Here is a 19,694-nt window from a genome sequence, read left to right on the forward strand (position 1 = left end):
CGGGTGGTAACAGCCGGGGGTTGAGGGTACTGTGCTAAAAGAGGTGGAGTTATGCAGATCTAAAACGCGTGGATTGCAGCAGCAGCAAGCCGAAAAGTGCAGGCATGTGAGGGATCTAGAGGTTGACAGCATGTCTTCTTAACGGGAGTCCAGGTGGCCATCTCCACAAATGGACTTTTCAGAATCCTTGGGTGGCACCGTAGTCGGAAACCAATTCTGGTTATCGCTTCTCGGCCTTTTGGCTAAGATCAAGTGTAGTATCTGTTCTTATCAGTTTAATATCTGATACGTCCCCTATCTGGGGACCATATATTAAATGGATTTTTAGAACAGGGAGATGGAAAAAGAGCTTGCTCTGTCCACTCCACGCATTGACCTGGTATTGCAGTATCTCCAGGACCGGTGCACCCCTTCTTTAATGCAGTTTCTAAAATCAGAAAGAATTGAATTCAATGCTTTTTGTTCATTTGGCTTGTTTGTCGGATTTTGGGATGGACTCTTTGGCTTTGCTTTTCTTCTCCTCATTGGATTTTTCATGTTAAAAGTTGCAGAAGCCAGATGACAAGCTCATTTTGGTTCAACTTCAGCAACTGTGCATTGCATTGCCATGTAATGTAATGCAATGCTATCTATCTAGCTCTCCCTCTATACTTCCTTTTGGATAAACAGACATATTAGGCAAGCATTTTGGAGCTTTCACCTAAATAACTACAGGTGGTGAGATAAGCTGCACAATATAATTGACCTTTCAGTATATTGTTGCACACACACCATCTATTTAGCAAATGCCCTTGTTATCAACAGCAGCCTTTTAAACTCACCTGAGCTAACAGGTATGTGAGCTGGTTACTCTGCTGCGCTTAAAATTTCTTTTTTGGTTTGCTACAATGCCTTTTCTGAAACGTTGTCTCCCTCTGCTGGAACACTGACTTCTTTCATTTAATGCCTGCAGACTATAAAAGAGAAACCAACCCAAAAAGTTTGGTTGATTAGTCTGTGGCATTCTTTTAAACTGTTGCTTATGGCGGTCTCTGTGAGCTTCTCAGTGACATTCAGCCATCCAGGTATCCCGCCTGCAGTAGACGGAATGTGGCAATGGAACGCTGGCTGCGCGTGTCATAATAGGCTCTGAGCCTTTATATACCTGCGCACAGCAGCAGCCACCTTCAGTCTGCTGCTGGACAGCCAGCAGCAGCAGCAGCAGCAGGAGAGGTAATTAATCAGCAACCCTCCTGCTAAGGGTAGACAGCTGCTCGTTCCACCCCCCCCCCCGCCTTAATTGGTTCTCCTCCCTTCCAACGGTGTTGAGGCGGGTGGGAACAGCCGGGGGTTGAGGGTACTGTGCTAAAAGAGGTGGAGTTATGCAGATCTAAAACACGTGGATTGCAGCAGCAGCAAGCCGAAAAGTGCAGGCATGTGAGGGATCTAGAGGTTGACAGCATGTCTTCTTAACGGGAGTCCAGGTGGCCATCTCCACAAATGGACTTTTCAGAATCCTTGGGTGGCACCGTAGTCGGAAACCAATTCTGGTTATCGCTTCTCGGCCTTTTGGCTAAGATCAAGTGTAGTATCTGTTCTTATCAGTTTAATATCTGATACGTCCCCTATCTGGGGACCATATATTAAATGGATTTTTAGAACAGGGAGATGGAAAAAGAGCTTGCTCTGTCCACTCCACGCATTGACCTGGTATTGCAGTATCTCCAGGACCGGTGCACCCCTTCTTTAATGCAGTTTCTAAAATCAGAAAGAATTGAATTCAATGCTTTTTGTTCATTTGGCTTGTTTGTCGGATTTTGGGATGGACTCTTTGGCTTTGCTTTTCTTCTCCTCATTGGATTTTTCATGTTAAAAGTTGCAGAAGCCAGATGACAAGCTCATTTTGGTTCAACTTCAGCAACTGTGCATTGCATTGCCATGTAATGTAATGCAATGCTATCTATCTAGCTCTCCCTCTATACTTCCTTTTGGATAAACAGACATATTAGGCAAGCATTTTGGAGCTTTCACCTAAATAACTACAGGTGGTGAGATAAGCTGCACAATATAATTGACCTTTCAGTATATTGTTGCACACACACCATCTATTTAGCAAATGCCCTTGTTATCAACAGCAGCCTTTTAAACTCACCTGAGCTAACAGGTATGTGAGCTGGTTACTCTGCTGCGCTTAAAATTTATTTTTTGGTTTGCTACAATGCCTTTTCTGAAACGTTGTCTCCCTCTGCTGGAACACTGACTTCTTTCATTTAATGCCTGCAGACTATAAAAGAGAAACCAACCCAAAAAGTTTGGTTGATTAGTCTGTGGCATTCTTTTAAACTGTTGCTTATGGCGGTCTCTGTGAGCTTCTCAGTGACATTCAGCCATCCAGGTATCCCGCCTGCAGTAGACGGAATGTGGCAATGGAACGCTGGCTGCGCGTGTCATAATAGGCTCTGAGCCTTTATATACCTGCGCACAGCAGCAGCCACCTTCAGTCTGCTGCTGGACAGCCAGCAGCAGCAGCAGCAGCAGGAGAGGTAATTAATCAGCAACCCTCCTGCTAAGGGTAGACAGCTGCTCGTTCCACCCCCCCCCCCGCCTTAATTGGTTCTCCTCCCTTCCAACGGTGTTGAGGCGGGTGGGAACAGCCGGGGGTTGAGGGTACTGTGCTAAAAGAGGTGGAGTTATGCAGATCTAAAACGCGTGGATTGCAGCAGCAGCAAGCCGAAAAGTGCAGGCATGTGAGGGATCTAGAGGTTGACAGCATGTCTTCTTAACGGGAGTCCAGGTGGCCATCTCCACAAATGGACTTTTCAGAATCCTTGGGTGGCACCGTAGTCGGAAACCAATTCTGGTTATCGCTTCTCGGCCTTTTGGCTAAGATCAAGTGTAGTATCTGTTCTTATCAGTTTAATATCTGATACATCCCCTATCTGGGGACCATATATTAAATGGATTTTTAGAACAGGGAGATGGAAAAAGAGCTTGCTCTGTCCACTCCACGCATTGACCTGGTATTGCAGTATCTCCAGGACCGGTGCACCCCTTCTTTAATGCAGTTTCTAAAATCAGAAAGAATTGAATTCAATGCTTTTTGTTCATTTGGCTTGTTTGTCGGATTTTGGGATGGACTCTTTGGCTTTGCTTTTCTTCTCCTCATTGGATTTTTCATGTTAAAAGTTGCAGAAGCCAGATGACAAGCTCATTTTGGTTCAACTTCAGCAACTGTGCATTGCATTGCCATGTAATGTAATGCAATGCTATCTATCTAGCTCTCCCTCTATACTTCCTTTTGGATAAACAGACATATTAGGCAAGCATTTTGGAGCTTTCACCTAAATAACTACAGGTGGTGAGATAAGCTGCACAATATAATTGACCTTTCAGTATATTGTTGCACACACACCATCTATTTAGCAAATGCCCTTGTTATCAACAGCAGCCTTTTAAACTCACCTGAGCTAACAGGTATGTGAGCTGGTTACTCTGCTGCGCTTAAAATTTCTTTTTTGGTTTGCTACAATGCCTTTTCTGAAACGTTGTCTCCCTCTGCTGGAACACTGACTTCTTTCATTTAATGCCTGCAGACTATAAAAGAGAAACCAACCCAAAAAGTTTGGTTGATTAGTCTGTGGCATTCTTTTAAACTGTTGCTTATGGCGGTCTCTGTGAGCTTCTCAGTGACATTCAGCCATCCAGGTATCCCGCCTGCAGTAGACGGAATGTGGCAATGGAACGCTGGCTGCGCGTGTCATAATAGGCTCTGAGCCTTTATATACCTGCGCACAGCAGCAGCCACCTTCAGTCTGCTGCTGGACAGCCAGCAGCAGCAGCAGCAGCAGGAGAGGTAATTAATCAGCAACCCTCCTGCTAAGGGTAGACAGCTGCTCGTTCCACCCCCCCCCCGCCTTAATTGGTTCTCCTCCCTTCCAACGGTGTTGAGGCGGGTGGGAACAGCCGGGGGTTGAGGGTACTGTGCTAAAAGAGGTGGAGTTATGCAGATCTAAAACGCGTGGATTGCAGCAGCAGCAAGCCGAAAAGTGCAGGCATGTGAGGGATCTAGAGGTTGACAGCATGTCTTCTTAATGGGAGTCCAAGTGGCCATCTCCACAAATGGACTTTTCAGAATCCTTGGGTGGCACCGTAGTCGGAAACCAATTCTGGTTATCGCTTCTCGGCCTTTTGGCTAAGATCAAGTGTAGTATCTGTTCTTATCAGTTTAATATCTGATACGTCCCCTATCTGGGGACCATATATTAAATGGATTTTTAGAACAGGGAGATGGAAAAAGAGCTTGCTCTGTCCACTCCACGCATTGACCTGGTATTGCAGTATCTCCAGGACCGGTGCACCCCTTCTTTAATGCAGTTTCTAAAATCAGAAAGAATTGAATTCAATGCTTTTTGTTCATTTGGCTTGTTTGTCGGATTTTGGGATGGACTCTTTGGCTTTGCTTTTCTTCTCCTCATTGGATTTTTCATGTTAAAAGTTGCAGAAGCCAGATGACAAGCTCATTTTGGTTCAACTTCAGCAACTGTGCATTGCATTGCCATGTAATGTAATGCAATGCTATCTATCTAGCTCTCCCTCTATACTTCCTTTTGGATAAACAGACATATTAGGCAAGCATTTTGGAGCTTTCACCTAAATAACTACAGGTGGTGAGATAAGCTGCACAATATAATTGACCTTTCAGTATATTGTTGCACACACACCATCTATTTAGCAAATGCCCTTGTTATCAACAGCAGCCTTTTAAACTCACCTGAGCTAACAGGTATGTGAGCTGGTTACTCTGCTGCGCTTAAAATTTCTTTTTTGGTTTGCTACAATGCCTTTTCTGAAACGTTGTCTCCCTCTGCTGGAACACTGACTTCTTTCATTTAATGCCTGCAGACTATAAAAGAGAAACCAACCCAAAAAGTTTGGTTGATTAGTCTGTGGCATTCTTTTAAACTGTTGCTTATGGCGGTCTCTGTGAGCTTCTCAGTGACATTCAGCCATCCAGGTATCCCGCCTGCAGTAGACGGAATGTGGCAATGGAACGCTGGCTGCGCGTGTCATAATAGGCTCTGAGCCTTTATATACCTGCGCACAGCAGCAGCCACCTTCAGTCTGCTGCTGGACAGCCAGCAGCAGCAGCAGCAGCAGCAGGAGAGGTAATTAATCAGCAACCCTCCTGCTAAGGGTAGACAGCTGCTCGTTCCACCCCCCCCCCTTAATTGGTTCTCCTCCCTTCCAACGGTGTTGAGGCGGGTGGGAACAGCTGGGGGTTGAGGGTACTGTGCTAAAAGAGGTGGAGTTATGCAGATCTAAAACGCGTGGATTGCAGCAGCAGCAAGCCGAAAAGTGCAGGCATGTGAGGGATCTAGAGGTTGACAGCATGTCTTCTTAACGGGAGTCCAGGTGGCCATCTCCACAAATGGACTTTTCAGAATCCTTGGGTGGCACCGTAGTCGGAAACCAATTCTGGTTATCGCTTCTCGGCCTTTTGGCTAAGATCAAGTGTAGTATCTGTTCTTATCAGTTTAATATCTGATACGTCCCCTATCTGGGGACCATATATTAAATGGATTTTTAGAACAGGGAGATGGAAAAAGAGCTTGCTCTGTCCACTCCACGCATTGACCTGGTATTGCAGTATCTCCAGGACCGGTGCACCCCTTCTTTAATGCAGTTTCTAAAATCAGAAAGAATTGAATTCAATGCTTTTTGTTCATTTGGCTTGTTTGTCGGATTTTGGGATGGACTCTTTGGCTTTGCTTTTCTTCTCCTCATTGGATTTTTCATGTTAAAAGTTGCAGAAGCCAGATGACAAGCTCATTTTGGTTCAACTTCAGCAACTGTGCATTGCATTGCTATGTAATGTAATGCAATGCTATCTATCTAGCTCTCCCTCTATACTTCCTTTTGGATAAACAGACATATTAGGCAAGCATTTTGGAGCTTTCACCTAAATAACTACAGGTGGTGAGATAAGCTGCACAATATAATTGACCTTTCAGTATATTGTTGCACACACACCATCTATTTAGCAAATGCCCTTGTTATCAACAGCAGCCTTTTAAACTCACCTGAGCTAACAGGTATGTGAGCTGGTTACTCTGCTGCGCTTAAAATTTCTTTTTTGGTTTGCTACAATGCCTTTTCTGAAACGTTGTCTCCCTCTACTGGAACACTGACTTCTTTCATTTAATGCCTGCAGACTATAAAAGAGAAACCAACCCAAAAAGTTTGGTTGATTAGTCTGTGGCATTCTTTTAAACTGTTGCTTATGGCGGTCTCTGTGAGCTTCTCAGTGACATTCAGCCATCCAGGTATCCCGCCTGCAGTAGACGGAATGTGGCAATGGAACGCTGGCTGCGCGTGTCATAATAGGCTCTGAGCCTTTATATACCTGCGCACAGCAGCAGCCACCTTCAGTCTGCTGCTGGACAGCCAGCAGCAGCAGCAGCAGCAGGAGAGGTAATTAATCAGCAACCCTCCTGCTAAGGGTAGACAGCTGCTCGTTCCACCCCCCCCCCCCCCGCCTTAATTGGTTCTCCTCCCTTCCAACGGTGTTGAGGCGGGTGGGAACAGCCGGGGGTTGAGGGTACTGTGCTAAAAAAGGTGGAGTTATGCAGATCTAAAACGCGTGGATTGCAGCAGCAGCAAGCCGAAAAGTGCAGGCATGTGAGGGATCTAGAGGTTGACAGCATGTCTTCTTAACGGGAGTCCAGGTGGCCATCTCCACAAATGGACTTTTCAGAATCCTTGGGTGGCACCGTAGTCGGAAACCAATTCTGGTTATCGCTTCTCGGCCTTTTGGCTAAGATCAAGTGTAGTATCTGTTCTTATCAGTTTAATATCTGATACGTCCCCTATCTGGGGACCATATATTCAATGGATTTTTAGAACAGGGAGATGGAAAAAGAGCTTGCTCTGTCCACTCCACGCATTGACCTGGTATTGCAGTATCTCCAGGACCGGTGCACCCCTTCTTTAATGCAGTTTCTAAAATCAGAAAGAATTGAATTCAATGCTTTTTGTTCATTTGGCTTGTTTGTCGGATTTTGGGATGGACTCTTTGGCTTTGCTTTTCTTCTCCTCATTGGATTTTTCATGTTAAAAGTTGCAGAAGCCAGATGACAAGCTCATTTTGGTTCAACTTCAGCAACTGTGCATTGCATTGCCATGTAATGTAATGCAATGCTATCTATCTAGCTCTCCCTCTATACTTCCTTTTGGATAAACAGACATATTAGGCAAGCATTTTGGAGCTTTCACCTAAATAACTACAGGTGGTGAGATAAGCTGCACAATATAATTGACCTTTCAGTATATTGTTGCACACACACCATCTATTTAGCAAATGCCCTTGTTATCAACAGCAGCCTTTTAAACTCACCTGAGCTAACAGGTATGTGAGCTGGTTACTCTGCTGCGCTTAAAATTTCTTTTTTGGTTTGCTACAATGCCTTTTCTGAAACGTTGTCTCCCTCTGCTGGAACACTGACTTCTTTCATTTAATGCCTGCAGACTATAAAAGAGAAACCAACCCAAAAAGTTTGGTTGATTAGTCTGTGGCATTCTTTTAAACTGTTGCTTATGGCGGTCTCTGTGAGCTTCTCAGTGACATTCAGCCATCCAGGTATCCCGCCTGCAGTAGACGGAATGTGGCAATGGAACGCTGGCTGCGCGTGTCATAATAGGCTCTGAGCCTTTATATACCTGCGCACAGCAGCAGCCACCTTCAGTCTGCTGCTGGACAGCCAGCAGCAGCAGCAGCAGCAGCAGGAGAGGTAATTAATCAGCAACCCTCCTGCTAAGGGTAGACAGCTGCTCGTTCCACCCCCCCCCCCCGCCTTAATTGGTTCTCCTCCCTTCCAACGGTGTTGAGGTGGGTGGGAACAGCTGGGGGTTGAGGGTACTGTGCTAAAAGAGGTGGAGTTATGCAGATCTAAAACGCGTGGATTGCAGCAGCAGCAAGCCGAAAAGTGCAGGCATGTGAGGGATCTAGAGGTTGACAGCATGTCTTCTTAACGGGAGTCCAGGTGGCCATCTCCACAAATGGACTTTTCAGAATCTTTGGGTGGCACCGTAGTCGGAAACCAATTCTGGTTATCGCTTCTCAGCCTTTTGGCTAAGATCAAGTGTAGTATCTGTTCTTATCAGTTTAATATCTGATACGTCCCCTATCTGGGGACCATATATGAAATGGATTTTTAGAACAGGAAGATGGAAAAAGAGCTTGCTCTGTCCACTCCACGCATTGACCTGGTATTGCAGTATCTCCAGGACCGGTGCACCCCTTCTTTAATGCAGTTTCTAAAATCAGAAAGAATTGAATTCAATGCTTTTTGTTCATTTGGCTTGTTTGTCGGATTTTGGGATGGACTCTTTGGCTTTGCTTTTCTTCTCCTCATTGGGTTTTTCATGTTAAAAGTTGCAGAAGCCAGATGACAAGCTCATTTTGGTTCAACTTCAGCAACTGTGCATTGCATTGCTATGTAATGTAATGCAATGCTATCTATCTAGCTCTCCCTCTATACTTCCTTTTGGATAAACAGACATATTAGGCAAGCATTTTGGAGCTTTCACCTAAATAACTACAGGTGGTGAGATAAGCTGCACAATATAATTGACCTTTCAGTATATTGTTGCACACACACCATCTATTTAGCAAATGCCCTTGTTATCAACAGCAGCCTTTTAAACTCACCTGAGCTAACAGGTATGTGAGCTGGTTACTCTGCTGCGCTTAAAATTTCTTTTTTGGTTTGCTACAATGCCTTTTCTGAAACGTTGTCTCCCTCTGCTGGAACACTGACTTCTTTCATTTAATGCCTGCAGACTATAAAAGAGAAACCAACCCAAAAAGTTTGGTTGATTAGTCTGTGGCATTCTTTTAAACTGTTGCTTATGGCGGTCTCTGTGAGCTTCTCAGTGACATTCAGCCATCCAGGTATCCCGCCTGCAGTAGACGGAATGTGGCAATGGAACGCTGGCTGCGCGTGTCATAATAGGCTCTGAGCCTTTATATACCTGCGCACAGCAGCAGCCACCTTCAGTCTGCTGCTGGACAGCCAGCAGCAGCAGCAGCAGCAGGAGAGGTAATTAATCAGCAACCCTCCTGCTAAGGGTAGACAGCTGCTCGTTCCACCCCCCCCCCCCCCGCCTTAATTGGTTCTCCTCCCTTCCAACGGTGTTGAGGCGGGTGGGAACAGCCGGGGGTTGAGGGTACTGTGCTAAAAGAGGTGGAGTTATGCAGATCTAAAACGCGTGGATTGCAGCAGCAGCAAGCCGAAAAGTGCAGGCATGTGAGGGATCTAGAGGTTGACAGCATGTCTTCTTAACGGGAGTCCAGGTGGCCATCTCCACAAATGGACTTTTCAGAATCCTTGGGTGGCACCGTAGTCGGAAACCAATTCTGGTTATCGCTTCTCGGCCTTTTGGCTAAGATCAAGTGTAGTATCTGTTCTTATCAGTTTAATATCTGATACGTCCCCTATCTGGGGACCATATATTAAATGGATTTTTAGAACAGGGAGATGGAAAAAGAGCTTGCTCTGTCCACTCCACGCATTGACCTGGTATTGCAGTATCTCCAGGACCGGTGCACGCCTTCTTTAATGCAGTTTCTAAAATCAGAAAGAATTGAATTCAATGCTTTTTGTTCATTTGGCTTGTTTGTCGGATTTTGGGATGGACTCTTTGGCTTTGCTTTTCTTCTCCTCATTGGATTTTTCATGTTAAAAGTTGCAGAAGCCAGATGACAAGCTCATTTTGGTTCAACTTCAGCAACTGTGCATTGCATTGCCATGTAATGTAATGCAATGCTATCTATCTAGCTCACCCTCTATACTTCCTTTTGGATAAACAGACATATTAGGCAAGCATTTTGGAGCTTTCACCTAAATAACTACAGGTGGTGAGATAAGCTGCACAATATAATTGACCTTTCAGTATATTGTTGCACACACACCATCTATTTAGCAAATGCCCTTGTTATCAACAGCAGCCTTTTAAACTCACCTGAGCTAACAGGTATGTGAGCTGGTTACTCTGCTGCGCTTAAAATTTCTTTTTTGGTTTGCTACAATGCCTTTTCTGAAACGTTGTCTCCCTCTGCTGGAACACTGACTTCTTTCATTTAATGCCTGCAGACTATAAAAGAGAAACCAACCCAAAAAGTTTGGTTGATTAGTCTGTGGCATTCTTTTAAACTGTTGCTTATGGCGGTCTCTGTGAGCTTCTCAGTGACATTCAGCCATCCAGGTATCCCGCCTGCAGTAGACGGAATGCGGCAATGGAACGCTGGCTGCGCGTGTCATAATAGGCTCTGAGCCTTTATATACCTGCGCACAGCAGCAGCCACCTTCAGTCTGCTGCTGGACAGCCAGCAGCAGCAGCAGCAGCAGGAGAGGTAATTAATCAGCAACCCTCCTGCTAAGGGTAGACAGCTGCTCGTTCCACCCCCCCCCCCCCCCGCCTTAATTGGTTCTCCTCCCTTCCAACGGTGTTGAGGCGGGTGGGAACAGCCGGGGGTTGAGGGTACTGTGCTAAAAGAGGTGGAGTTATGCAGATCTAAAACGCGTGGATTGCAGCAGCAGCAAGCCGAAAAGTGCAGGCATGTGAGGGATCTAGAGGTTGACAGCATGTCTTCTTAACGGGAGTCCAGGTGGCCATCTCCACAAATGGACTTTTCAGAATCCTTGGGTGGCACCGTAGTCGGAAACCAATTCTGGTTATCGCTTCTCGGCCTTTTGGCTAAGATCAAGTGTAGTATCTGTTCTTATCAGTTTAATATCTGATACGTCCCCTATCTGGGGACCATATATTAAATGGATTTTTAGAACAGGGAGATGGAAAAAGAGCTTGCTCTGTCCACTCCACGCATTGACCTGGTATTGCAGTATCTCCAGGACCGGTGCACCCCTTCTTTAATGCAGTTTCTAAAATCAGAAAGAATTGAATTCAATGCTTTTTGTTCATTTGGCTTGTTTGTCGGATTTTGGGATGGACTCTTTGGCTTTGCTTTTCTTCTCCTCATTGGATTTTTCATGTTAAAAGTTGCAGAAGCCAGATGACAAGCTCATTTTGGTTCAACTTCAGCAACTGTGCATTGCATTGCCATGTAATGTAATGCAATGCTATCTATCTAGCTCTCCCTCTATACTTCCTTTTGGATAAACAGACATATTAGGCAAGCATTTTGGAGCTTTCACCTAAATAACTACAGGTGGTGAGATAAGCTGCACAATATAATTGACCTTTCAGTATATTGTTGCACACACACCATCTATTTAGCAAATGCCCTTGTTATCAACAGCAGCCTTTTAAACTCACCTGAGCTAACAGGTATGTGCGCTGGTTACTCTGCTGCGCTTAAAATTTCTTTTTTGGTTTGCTACAATGCCTTTTCTGAAACGTTGTCTCCCTCTGCTGGAACACTGACTTCTTTCATTTAATGCCTGCAGACTATAAAAGAGAAACCAACCCAAAAAGTTTGGTTGATTAGTCTGTGGCATTCTTTTAAACTGTTGCTTATGGCGGTCTCTGTGAGCTTCTCAGTGACATTCAGCCATCCAGGTATCCCGCCTGCAGTAGACGGAATGTGGCAATGGAACGCTGGCTGCGCGTGTCATAATAGGCTCTGAGCCTTTATATACCTGCGCACAGCAGCAGCCACCTTCAGTCTGCTGCTGGACAGCCAGCAGCAGCAGCAGCAGCAGGAGAGGTAATTAATCAGCAACCCTCCTGCTAAGGGTAGACAGCTGCTCGTTCCACCGCCCCCCCCCGCCTTAATTGGTTCTCCTCCCTTCCAACGGTGTTGAGGCGGGTGGGAACAGCCGGGGGTTGAGGGTACTGTGCTAAAAGAGGTGGAGTTATGCAGATCTAAAACGCGTGGATTGCAGCAGCAGCAAGCCGAAAAGTGCAGGCATGTGAGGGATCTAGAGGTTGACAGCATGTCTTCTTAACGGGAGTCCAGGTGGCCATCTCCACAAATGGACTTTTCAGAATCCTTGGGTGGCACCGTAGTCGGAAACCAATTCTGGTTATCGCTTCTCGGCCTTTTGGCTAAGATCAAGTGTAGTATCTGTTCTTATCAGTTTAATATCTGATACGTCCCCTATCTGGGGACCATATATTAAATGGATTTTTAGAACAGGGAGATGGAAACAGAGCTTGCTCTGTCCACTCCACGCATTGACCTGGTATTGCAGTATCTCCAGGACCGGTGCACCCCTTCTTTAATGCAGTTTCTAAAATCAGAAAGAATTGAATTCAATGCTTTTTGTTCATTTGGCTTGTTTGTCGGATTTTGGGATGGACTCTTTGGCTTTGCTTTTCTTCTCCTCATTGGATTTTTCATGTTAAAAGTTGCAGAAGCCAGATGACAAGCTCATTTTGGTTCAACTTCAGCAACTGTGCATTGCATTGCCATGTAATGTAATGCAATGCTATCTATCTAGCTCTCCCTCTATACTTCCTTTTGGATAAACAGACATATTAGTCAAGCATTTTGGAGCTTTCACCTAAATAACTACAGGTGGTGAGATAAGCTGCACAATATAATTGACCTTTCAGTATATTGTTGCACACACACCATCTATTTAGCAAATGCCCTTGTTATCAACAGCAGCCTTTTAAACTCACCTGAGCTAACAGGTATGTGCGCTGGTTACTCTGCTGCGCTTAAAATTTCTTTTTTGGTTTGCTACAATGCCTTTTCTGAAACGTTGTCTCCCTCTGCTGGAACACTGACTTCTTTCATTTAATGCCTGCAGACTATAAAAGAGAAACCAACCCAAAAAGTTTGGTTGATTAGTCTGTGGCATTCTTTTAAACTGTTGCTTATGGCGGTCTCTGTGAGCTTCTCAGTGACATTCAGCCATCCAGGTATCCCGCCTGCAGTAGAAGGAATGTGGCAATGGAACGCTGGCTGCACGTGTCATAATAGGCTCTGAGCCTTTATATACCTGCGCACAGCAGCAGCCACCTTCAGTCTGCTGCTGGACAGCCAGCAGCAGCAGCAGCAGCAGGAGAGGTAATTAATCAGCAACCCTCCTGCTAAGGGTAGACAGCTGCTCGTTCCACCCCCCCCCCCCCCCGCCTTAATTGGTTCTCCTCCCTTCCAACGGTGTTGAGGCGGGTGGGAACAGCCGGGGGTTGAGGGTACTGTGCTAAAAAAGGTGGAGTTATGCAGATCTAAAACGCGTGGATTGCAGCAGCAGCAAGCCGAAAAGTGCAGGCATGTGAGGGATTTAGAGGTTGACAGCATGTCTTCTTAACGGGAGTCCAGGTGGCCATCTCCACAAATGGACTTTTCAGAATCCTTGGGTGGCACCGTAGTCGGAAACCAATTCTGGTTATCGCTTCTCGGCCTTTTGGCTAAGATCAAGTGTAGTATCTGTTCTTATCAGTTTAATACCTGATACGTCCCCTATCTGGGGACCATATATTAAATGGATTTTTAGAACAGAGAGATGGAAAAAGAGCTTGCTCTGTCCACTCCACGCATTGACCTGGTATTGCAGTATCTCCAGGACTGGTGCACCCCTTCTTTAATGCAGTTTCTAAAATCAGAAAGAATTGAATTCAATGCTTTTTGTTCATTTGGCTTGTTTGTCGGATTTTGGGATGGACTCTTTGGCTTTGCTTTTCTTCTCCTCATTGGATTTTTCATGTTAAAAGTTGCAGAAGCCAGATGACAATCTCATTTTGGTTCAACTTCAGCAACTGTGCATTGCATTGCCATGTAATGTAATGCAATGCTATCTATCTAGCTCTCCCTCTATACTTCCTTTTGGATAAACAGACATATTAGGCAAGCATTTTGGAGCTTTCACCTAAATAACTACAGGTGGTGAGATAAGCTGCACAATATAATTGACCTTTCAGTATATTGTTGCACACACACCATCTATTTAGCAAATGCCCTTGTTATCAACAGCAGCCTTTTAAACTCACCTGAGCTAACAGGTATGTGAGCTGGTTACTCTGCTGCGCTTAAAATTTCTTTTTTGGTTTGCTACAATGCCTTTTCTGAAACGTTGTCTCCCTCTGCTGGAACACTGACTTCTTTCATTTAATGCCTGCAGACTATAAAAGAGAAACCAACCCAAAAAGTTTGGTTGATTAGTCTGTGGCATTCTTTTAAACTGTTGCTTATGGCGGTCTCTGTGAGCTTCTCAGTGACATTCAGCCATCCAGGTATCCCGCCTGCAGTAGACGGAATGTGGCAATGGAACGCTGGCTGCGCGTGTCATAATAGGCTCTGAGCCTTTATATACCTGCGCACAGCAGCAGCCACCTTCAGTCTGCTGCTGGACAGCCAGCAGCAGCAGCAGCAGCAGGAGAGGTAATTAATCAGCAACCCTCCTGCTAAGGGTAGACAGCTGCTCGTTCCACCCCCCCCCCCCGCCTTAATTGGTTCTCCTCCCTTCCAACGGTGTTGAGGCGGGTGGGAACAGCCGGGGGTTGAGGGTACTGTGCTAAAAGAGGTGGAGTTATGCAGATCTAAAACGCGTGGATTGCAGCAGCAGCAAGCCGAAAAGTGCAGGCATGTGAGGGATCTAGAGGTTGACAGCATGTCTTCTTAACGGGAGTCCAGGTGGCCATCTCCACAAATGGACTTTTCAGAATCCTTGGGTGGCACCGTAGTCGGAAACCAATTCTGGTTATCGCTTCTCGGCCTTTTGGCTAAGATCAAGTGTAGTATCTGTTCTTATCAGTTTAATATCTGATACGTCCCCTATCTGGGGACCATATATTAAATGGATTTTTAGAACAGGGAGATGGAAAAAGAGCTTGCTCTGTCCACTCCACGCATTGACCTGGTATTGCAGTATCTCCAGGACCGGTGCACCCCTTCTTTAATGCAGTTTCTAAAATCAGAAAGAATTGAATTCAATGCTTTTTGTTCATTTGGCTTGTTTGTCGGATTTTGGGATGGACTCTTTGGCTTTGCTTTTCTTCTCCTCATTGGATTTTTCATGTTAAAAGTTGCAGAAGCCAGATGACAAGCTCATTTTGGTTCAACTTCAGCAACTGTGCATTGCATTGCCATGTAATGTAATGCAATGCTATCTATCTAGCTCTCCCTCTATACTTCCTTTTGGATAAACAGACATATTAGGCAAGCATTTTGGAGCTTTCACCTAAATAACTACAGGTGGTGAGATAAGCTGCACAATATAATTGACCTTTCAGTATATTGTTGCACACACACCATCTATTTAGCAAATGCCCTTGTTATCAACAGCAGCCTTTTAAACTCACCTGAGCTAACAGGTATGTGCGCTGGTTACTCTGCTGCGCTTAAAATTTCTTTTTTGGTTTGCTACAATGCCTTTTCTGAAACGTTGTCTCCCTCTGCTGGAACACTGACTTCTTTCATTTAATGCCTGCAGACTATAAAAGAGAAACCAACCCAAAAAGTTTGGTTGATTAGTCTGTGGCATTCTTTTAAACTGTTGCTTATGGCGGTCTCTGTGAGCTTCTCAGTGACATTCAGCCATCCAGGTATCCCGCCTGCAGTAGACGGAATGTGGCAATGGAACGCTGGCTGCACGTGTCATAATAGGCTCTGAGCCTTTATATACCTGCGCACAGCAGCAGCCACCTTCAGTCTGCTGCTGGACAGCCAGCAGCAGCAGCAGGAGAGGTAATTAATCAGCAACCCTCCTGCTAAGGGTAGACAGCTGCTCGTTCCACCCCCCCCCCCCGCCTTAATTGGTTCTCCTCCCTTCCAACGGTGTTGAGGCGGGTGGGAACAGCCGGGGGTTGAGGGTACTGTGCTAAAAGAGGTGGAGTTATGCAGATCTAAAACGCGTGGATTGCAGCAGCAGCAAGCCGAAAAGTGCAGGCATGTGAGGGATCTAGAGGTTGACAGCATGTCTTCTTAACGGGAGTCCAGGTGGCCATCTCCACAAATGGACTTTTCAGAATCCTTGGGTGGCACCGTAGTCGGAAACCAATTCTGGTTATCGCTTCTCGGCCTTTTGGCTAAGATCAAGTGTAGTATCTGTTCTTATCAGTTTAATATCTGATACGTCCCCTATCTGGGGACCATATATTAAATGGATTTTTAGAACAGGGAGATGGAAAAAGAGCTTGCTCTGTCCACTCCACGCATTGACCTGGTATTGCAGTATCTCCAGGACCGGTGCACCCCTTCTTTAATGCAGTTTCTAAAATCAGAAAGAATTGAATTCAATGCTTTTTGTTCATTTGGCTTGTTTGTCGGATTTTGGGATGGACTCTTTGGCTTTGCTTTTCTTCTCCTCATTGGATTTTTCATGTTAAAAGTTGCAGAAGCCAGATGACAAGCTCATTTTGGTTCAACTTCAGCAACTGTGCATTGCATTGCCATGTAATGTAATGCAATGCTATCTATCTAGCTCTCCCTCTATACTTCCTTTTGGATAAACAGACATATTAGGCAAGCATTTTGGAGCTTTCACCTAAATAACTACAGGTGGTGAGATAAGCTGCACAATATAATTGACCTTTCAGTATATTGTTGCACACACACCATCTATTTAGCAAATGCCCTTGTTATCAACAGCAGCCTTTTAAACTCACCTGAGCTAACAGGTATGTGAGCTGGTTACTCTGCTGCGCTTAAAATTTCTTTTTTGGTTTGCTACAATGCCTTTTCTGAAACGTTGTCTCCCTCTGCTGGAACACTGACTTCTTTCATTTAATGCCTGCAGACTATAAAAGAGAAACCAACCCAAAAAGTTTGGTTGATTAGTCTGTGGCATTCTTTTAAACTGTTGCTTATGGCGGTCTCTGTGAGCTTCTCAGTGACATTCAGCCATCCAGGTATCCCGCCTGCAGTAGACGGAATGTGGCAATGGAACGCTGGCTGCGCGTGTCATAATAGGCTCTGAGCCTTTATATACCTGCGCACAGCAGCAGCCACCTTCAGTCTGCTGCTGGACAGCCAGCAGCAGCAGCAGCAGCAGGAGAGGTAATTAATCAGCAACCCTCCTGCTAAGGGTAGACAGCTGCTCGTTCCACCCCCCCCCCCCCCGCCTTAATTGGTTCTCCTCCCTTCCAACGGTGTTGAGGCGGGTGGGAACAGCCGGGGGTTGAGGGTACTGTGCTAAAAGAGGTGGAGTTATGCAGATCTAAAACGCGTGGATTGCAGCAGCAGCAAGCCGAAAAGTGCAGGCATGTGAGGGATCTAGAGGTTGACAGCATGTCTTCTTAACGGGAGTCCAGGTGGCCATCTCCACAAATGGACTTTTCAGAATCCTTGGGTGGCACCGTAGTCGGAAACCAATTCTGGTTATCGCTTCTCGGCCTTTTGGCTAAGATCAAGTGTAGTATCTGTTCTTATCAGTTTAATATCTGATACGTCCCCTATCTGGGGACCATATATTAAATGGATTTTTAGAACAGGGAGATGGAAAAAGAGCTTGCTCTGTCCACTCCACGCATTGACCTGGTATTGCAGTATCTCCAGGACCGGTGCACCCCTTCTTTAATGCAGTTTCTAAAATCAGAAAGAATTGAATTCAATGCTTTTTATTCATTTGGCTTGTTTGTCGGATTTTGGGATGGACTCTTTGGCTTTGCTTTTCTTCTCCTCATTGGATTTTTCATGTTAAAAGTTGCAGAAGCCAGATGACAAGCTCATTTTGGTTCAACTTCAGCAACTGTGCATTGCATTGCCATGTAATGTAATGCAATGCTATCTATCTAGCTCTCCCTCTATACTTCCTTTTGGATAAACAGACATATTAGGCAAGCATTTTGGAGCTTTCACCTAAATAACTACAGGTGGTGAGATAAGCTGCACAATATAATTGACCTTTCAGTATATTGTTGCACACACACCATCTATTTAGCAAATGCCCTTGTTATCAACAGCAGCCTTTTAAACTCACCTGAGCTAACAGGTATGTGAGCTGGTTACTCTGCTGCGCTTAAAATTTCTTTTTTGGTTTGCTACAATGCCTTTTCTGAAACGTTGTCTCCCTCTGCTGGAACACTGACTTCTTTCATTTAATGCCTGCAGACTATAAAAGAGAAACCAACCCAAAAAGTTTGGTTGATTAGTCTGTGGCATTCTTTTAAACTGTTGCTTATGGCGGTCTCTGTGAGCTTCTCAGTGACATTCAGCCATCCAGGTATCCCGCCTGCAGTAGACGGAATGTGGCAATGGAACGCTGGCTGCGCGTGTCATAATAGGCTCTGAGCCTTTATATACCTGCGCACAGCAGCAGCCACCTTCAGTCTGCTGCTGGACAGCCAGCAGCAGCAGCAGCAGCAGGAGAGGTAATTAATCAGCAACCCTCCTGCTAAGGGTAGACAGCTGCTCGTTCCACCCCCCCCCCCCGCCTTAATTGGTTCTCCTCCCTTCCAACGGTGTTGAGGCGGGTGGGAACAGCCGGGGGTTGAGGGTACTGTGCTAAAAGAGGTGGAGTTATGCAGATCTAAAACGCGTGGATTGCAGCAGCAACAAGCCGAAAAGTGCAGGCATGTGAGGGATCTAGAGGTTGACAGCATGTCTTCTTAACGGGAGTCCAGGTGGCCATCTCCACAAATGGACTTTTCAGAATCCTTGGGTGGCACCGTAGTCGGAAACCAATTCTGGTTATCGCTTCTCGGCCTTTTGGCTAAGATCAAGTGTAGTATCTGTTCTTATCAGTTTAATATCTGATACGTCCCCTATCTGGGGACCATATATTAAATGGATTTTTAGAACAGGGAGATGGAAAAAGAGCTTGCTCTGTCCACTCCACGCATTGACCTGGTATTGCAGTATCTCCAGGACCGGTGCACCCCTTCTTTAATGCAGTTTCTAAAATCAGAAAGAATTGAATTCAATGCTTTTTGTTCATTTGGCTTGTTTGTCGGATTTTGGGATGGACTCTTTGGCTTTGCTTTTCTTCTCCTCATTGGATTTTTCATGTTAAAAGTTGCAGAAGCCAGATGACAAGCTCATTTTGGTTCAACTTCAGCAACTGTGCATTGCATTGCCATGTAATGTAATGCAATGCTATCTATCTAGCTCTCCCTCTATACTTCCTTTTGGATAAACAGACATATTAGGCAAGCATTTTGGAGCTTTCACCTAAATAACTACAGGTGGTGAGATAAGCTGCACAATATAATTGACCTTTCAGTATATTGTTGCACACACACCATCTATTTAGCAAATGCCCTTGTTATCAACAGCAGCCTTTTAAACTCACCTGAGCTAACAGGTATGTGAGCTGGTTACTCTGCTGCGCTTAAAATTTCTTTTTTGGTTTGCTACAATGCCTTTTCTGAAACGTTGTCTCCCTCTGCTGGAACACTGACTTCTTTCATTTAATGCCTGCAGACTATAAAAGAGAAACCAACCCAAAAAGTTTGGTTGATTAGTCTGTGGCATTCTTTTAAACTGTTGCTTATGGCGGTCTCTGTGAGCTTCTCAGTGACATTCAGCCATCCAGGTATCCCGCCTGCAGTAGACGGAATGTGGCAATGGAACGCTGGCTGCGCGTGTCATAATAGGCTCTGAGCCTTTATATACCTGCGCACAGCAGCAGCCACCTTCAGTCTGCTGCTGGACAGCCAGCAGCAGCAGCAGCAGCAGGAGAGGTAATTAATCAGCAACCCTCCTGCTAAGGGTAGACAGCTGCTCGTTCCACCCCCCCCCCCCCCGCCTTAATTGGTTCTCCTCCCTTCCAACGGTGTTGAGGCGGGTGGGAACAGCCGGGGGTTGA

At 45.4% G+C, this 19,694-nt stretch overlaps 15 non-coding genes across 15 annotated transcripts; all 15 read left to right on the forward strand.

Moving 5' to 3' along the window:
- The first annotated feature begins 222 nt into the window (after positions 1 to 222).
- Positions 223 to 413, forward strand: LOC141160685 (U2 spliceosomal RNA). Its single transcript, XR_012250439.1, has one exon. It is a non-coding gene; the product is annotated as a U2 spliceosomal RNA (small nuclear RNA).
- A 1,119-nt stretch (positions 414 to 1,532) lies between these two features.
- Positions 1,533 to 1,723, forward strand: LOC141160686 (U2 spliceosomal RNA). The gene has a single exon (XR_012250440.1). It is a non-coding gene; the product is annotated as a U2 spliceosomal RNA (small nuclear RNA).
- Positions 1,724 to 2,842: 1,119 nt separating this feature from the next.
- LOC141159700 (U2 spliceosomal RNA) lies at positions 2,843 to 3,033 on the forward strand. Its single transcript, XR_012249701.1, has one exon. It is a non-coding gene; the product is annotated as a U2 spliceosomal RNA (small nuclear RNA).
- Positions 3,034 to 4,151: 1,118 nt separating this feature from the next.
- Positions 4,152 to 4,342, forward strand: LOC141160687 (U2 spliceosomal RNA). The gene has a single exon (XR_012250441.1). It is a non-coding gene; the product is annotated as a U2 spliceosomal RNA (small nuclear RNA).
- Positions 4,343 to 5,460: 1,118 nt separating this feature from the next.
- On the forward strand, positions 5,461 to 5,651 carry LOC141160688 (U2 spliceosomal RNA). The gene has a single exon (XR_012250442.1). It is a non-coding gene; the product is annotated as a U2 spliceosomal RNA (small nuclear RNA).
- Positions 5,652 to 6,773: 1,122 nt separating this feature from the next.
- LOC141159789 (U2 spliceosomal RNA) lies at positions 6,774 to 6,964 on the forward strand. The gene has a single exon (XR_012249787.1). It is a non-coding gene; the product is annotated as a U2 spliceosomal RNA (small nuclear RNA).
- A 1,123-nt stretch (positions 6,965 to 8,087) lies between these two features.
- LOC141160027 (U2 spliceosomal RNA) lies at positions 8,088 to 8,278 on the forward strand. Its single transcript, XR_012250017.1, has one exon. It is a non-coding gene; the product is annotated as a U2 spliceosomal RNA (small nuclear RNA).
- A 1,122-nt stretch (positions 8,279 to 9,400) lies between these two features.
- On the forward strand, positions 9,401 to 9,591 carry LOC141159590 (U2 spliceosomal RNA). The gene has a single exon (XR_012249594.1). It is a non-coding gene; the product is annotated as a U2 spliceosomal RNA (small nuclear RNA).
- Positions 9,592 to 10,714: 1,123 nt separating this feature from the next.
- LOC141160689 (U2 spliceosomal RNA) lies at positions 10,715 to 10,905 on the forward strand. The gene has a single exon (XR_012250443.1). It is a non-coding gene; the product is annotated as a U2 spliceosomal RNA (small nuclear RNA).
- Positions 10,906 to 12,025: 1,120 nt separating this feature from the next.
- Positions 12,026 to 12,216, forward strand: LOC141159418 (U2 spliceosomal RNA). Its single transcript, XR_012249425.1, has one exon. It is a non-coding gene; the product is annotated as a U2 spliceosomal RNA (small nuclear RNA).
- Positions 12,217 to 13,339: 1,123 nt separating this feature from the next.
- Positions 13,340 to 13,530, forward strand: LOC141160030 (U2 spliceosomal RNA). Its single transcript, XR_012250020.1, has one exon. It is a non-coding gene; the product is annotated as a U2 spliceosomal RNA (small nuclear RNA).
- Positions 13,531 to 14,650: 1,120 nt separating this feature from the next.
- Positions 14,651 to 14,841, forward strand: LOC141160691 (U2 spliceosomal RNA). Its single transcript, XR_012250445.1, has one exon. It is a non-coding gene; the product is annotated as a U2 spliceosomal RNA (small nuclear RNA).
- A 1,114-nt stretch (positions 14,842 to 15,955) lies between these two features.
- Positions 15,956 to 16,146, forward strand: LOC141160692 (U2 spliceosomal RNA). The gene has a single exon (XR_012250446.1). It is a non-coding gene; the product is annotated as a U2 spliceosomal RNA (small nuclear RNA).
- Positions 16,147 to 17,268: 1,122 nt separating this feature from the next.
- Positions 17,269 to 17,459, forward strand: LOC141160693 (U2 spliceosomal RNA). The gene has a single exon (XR_012250447.1). It is a non-coding gene; the product is annotated as a U2 spliceosomal RNA (small nuclear RNA).
- Positions 17,460 to 18,579: 1,120 nt separating this feature from the next.
- On the forward strand, positions 18,580 to 18,770 carry LOC141160694 (U2 spliceosomal RNA). The gene has a single exon (XR_012250448.1). It is a non-coding gene; the product is annotated as a U2 spliceosomal RNA (small nuclear RNA).
- Positions 18,771 to 19,694: the final 924 nt, after the last annotated feature.

This window comes from Phyllobates terribilis, unplaced genomic scaffold, assembly GCF_046119375.1.
Source record: "Phyllobates terribilis strain yellow unplaced genomic scaffold, ASM4611937v1 Scaffold_8__6_contigs__length_399053987, whole genome shotgun sequence".
In the NCBI taxonomy this organism is placed as follows: Eukaryota; Metazoa; Chordata; class Amphibia; order Anura; family Dendrobatidae; genus Phyllobates; species Phyllobates terribilis.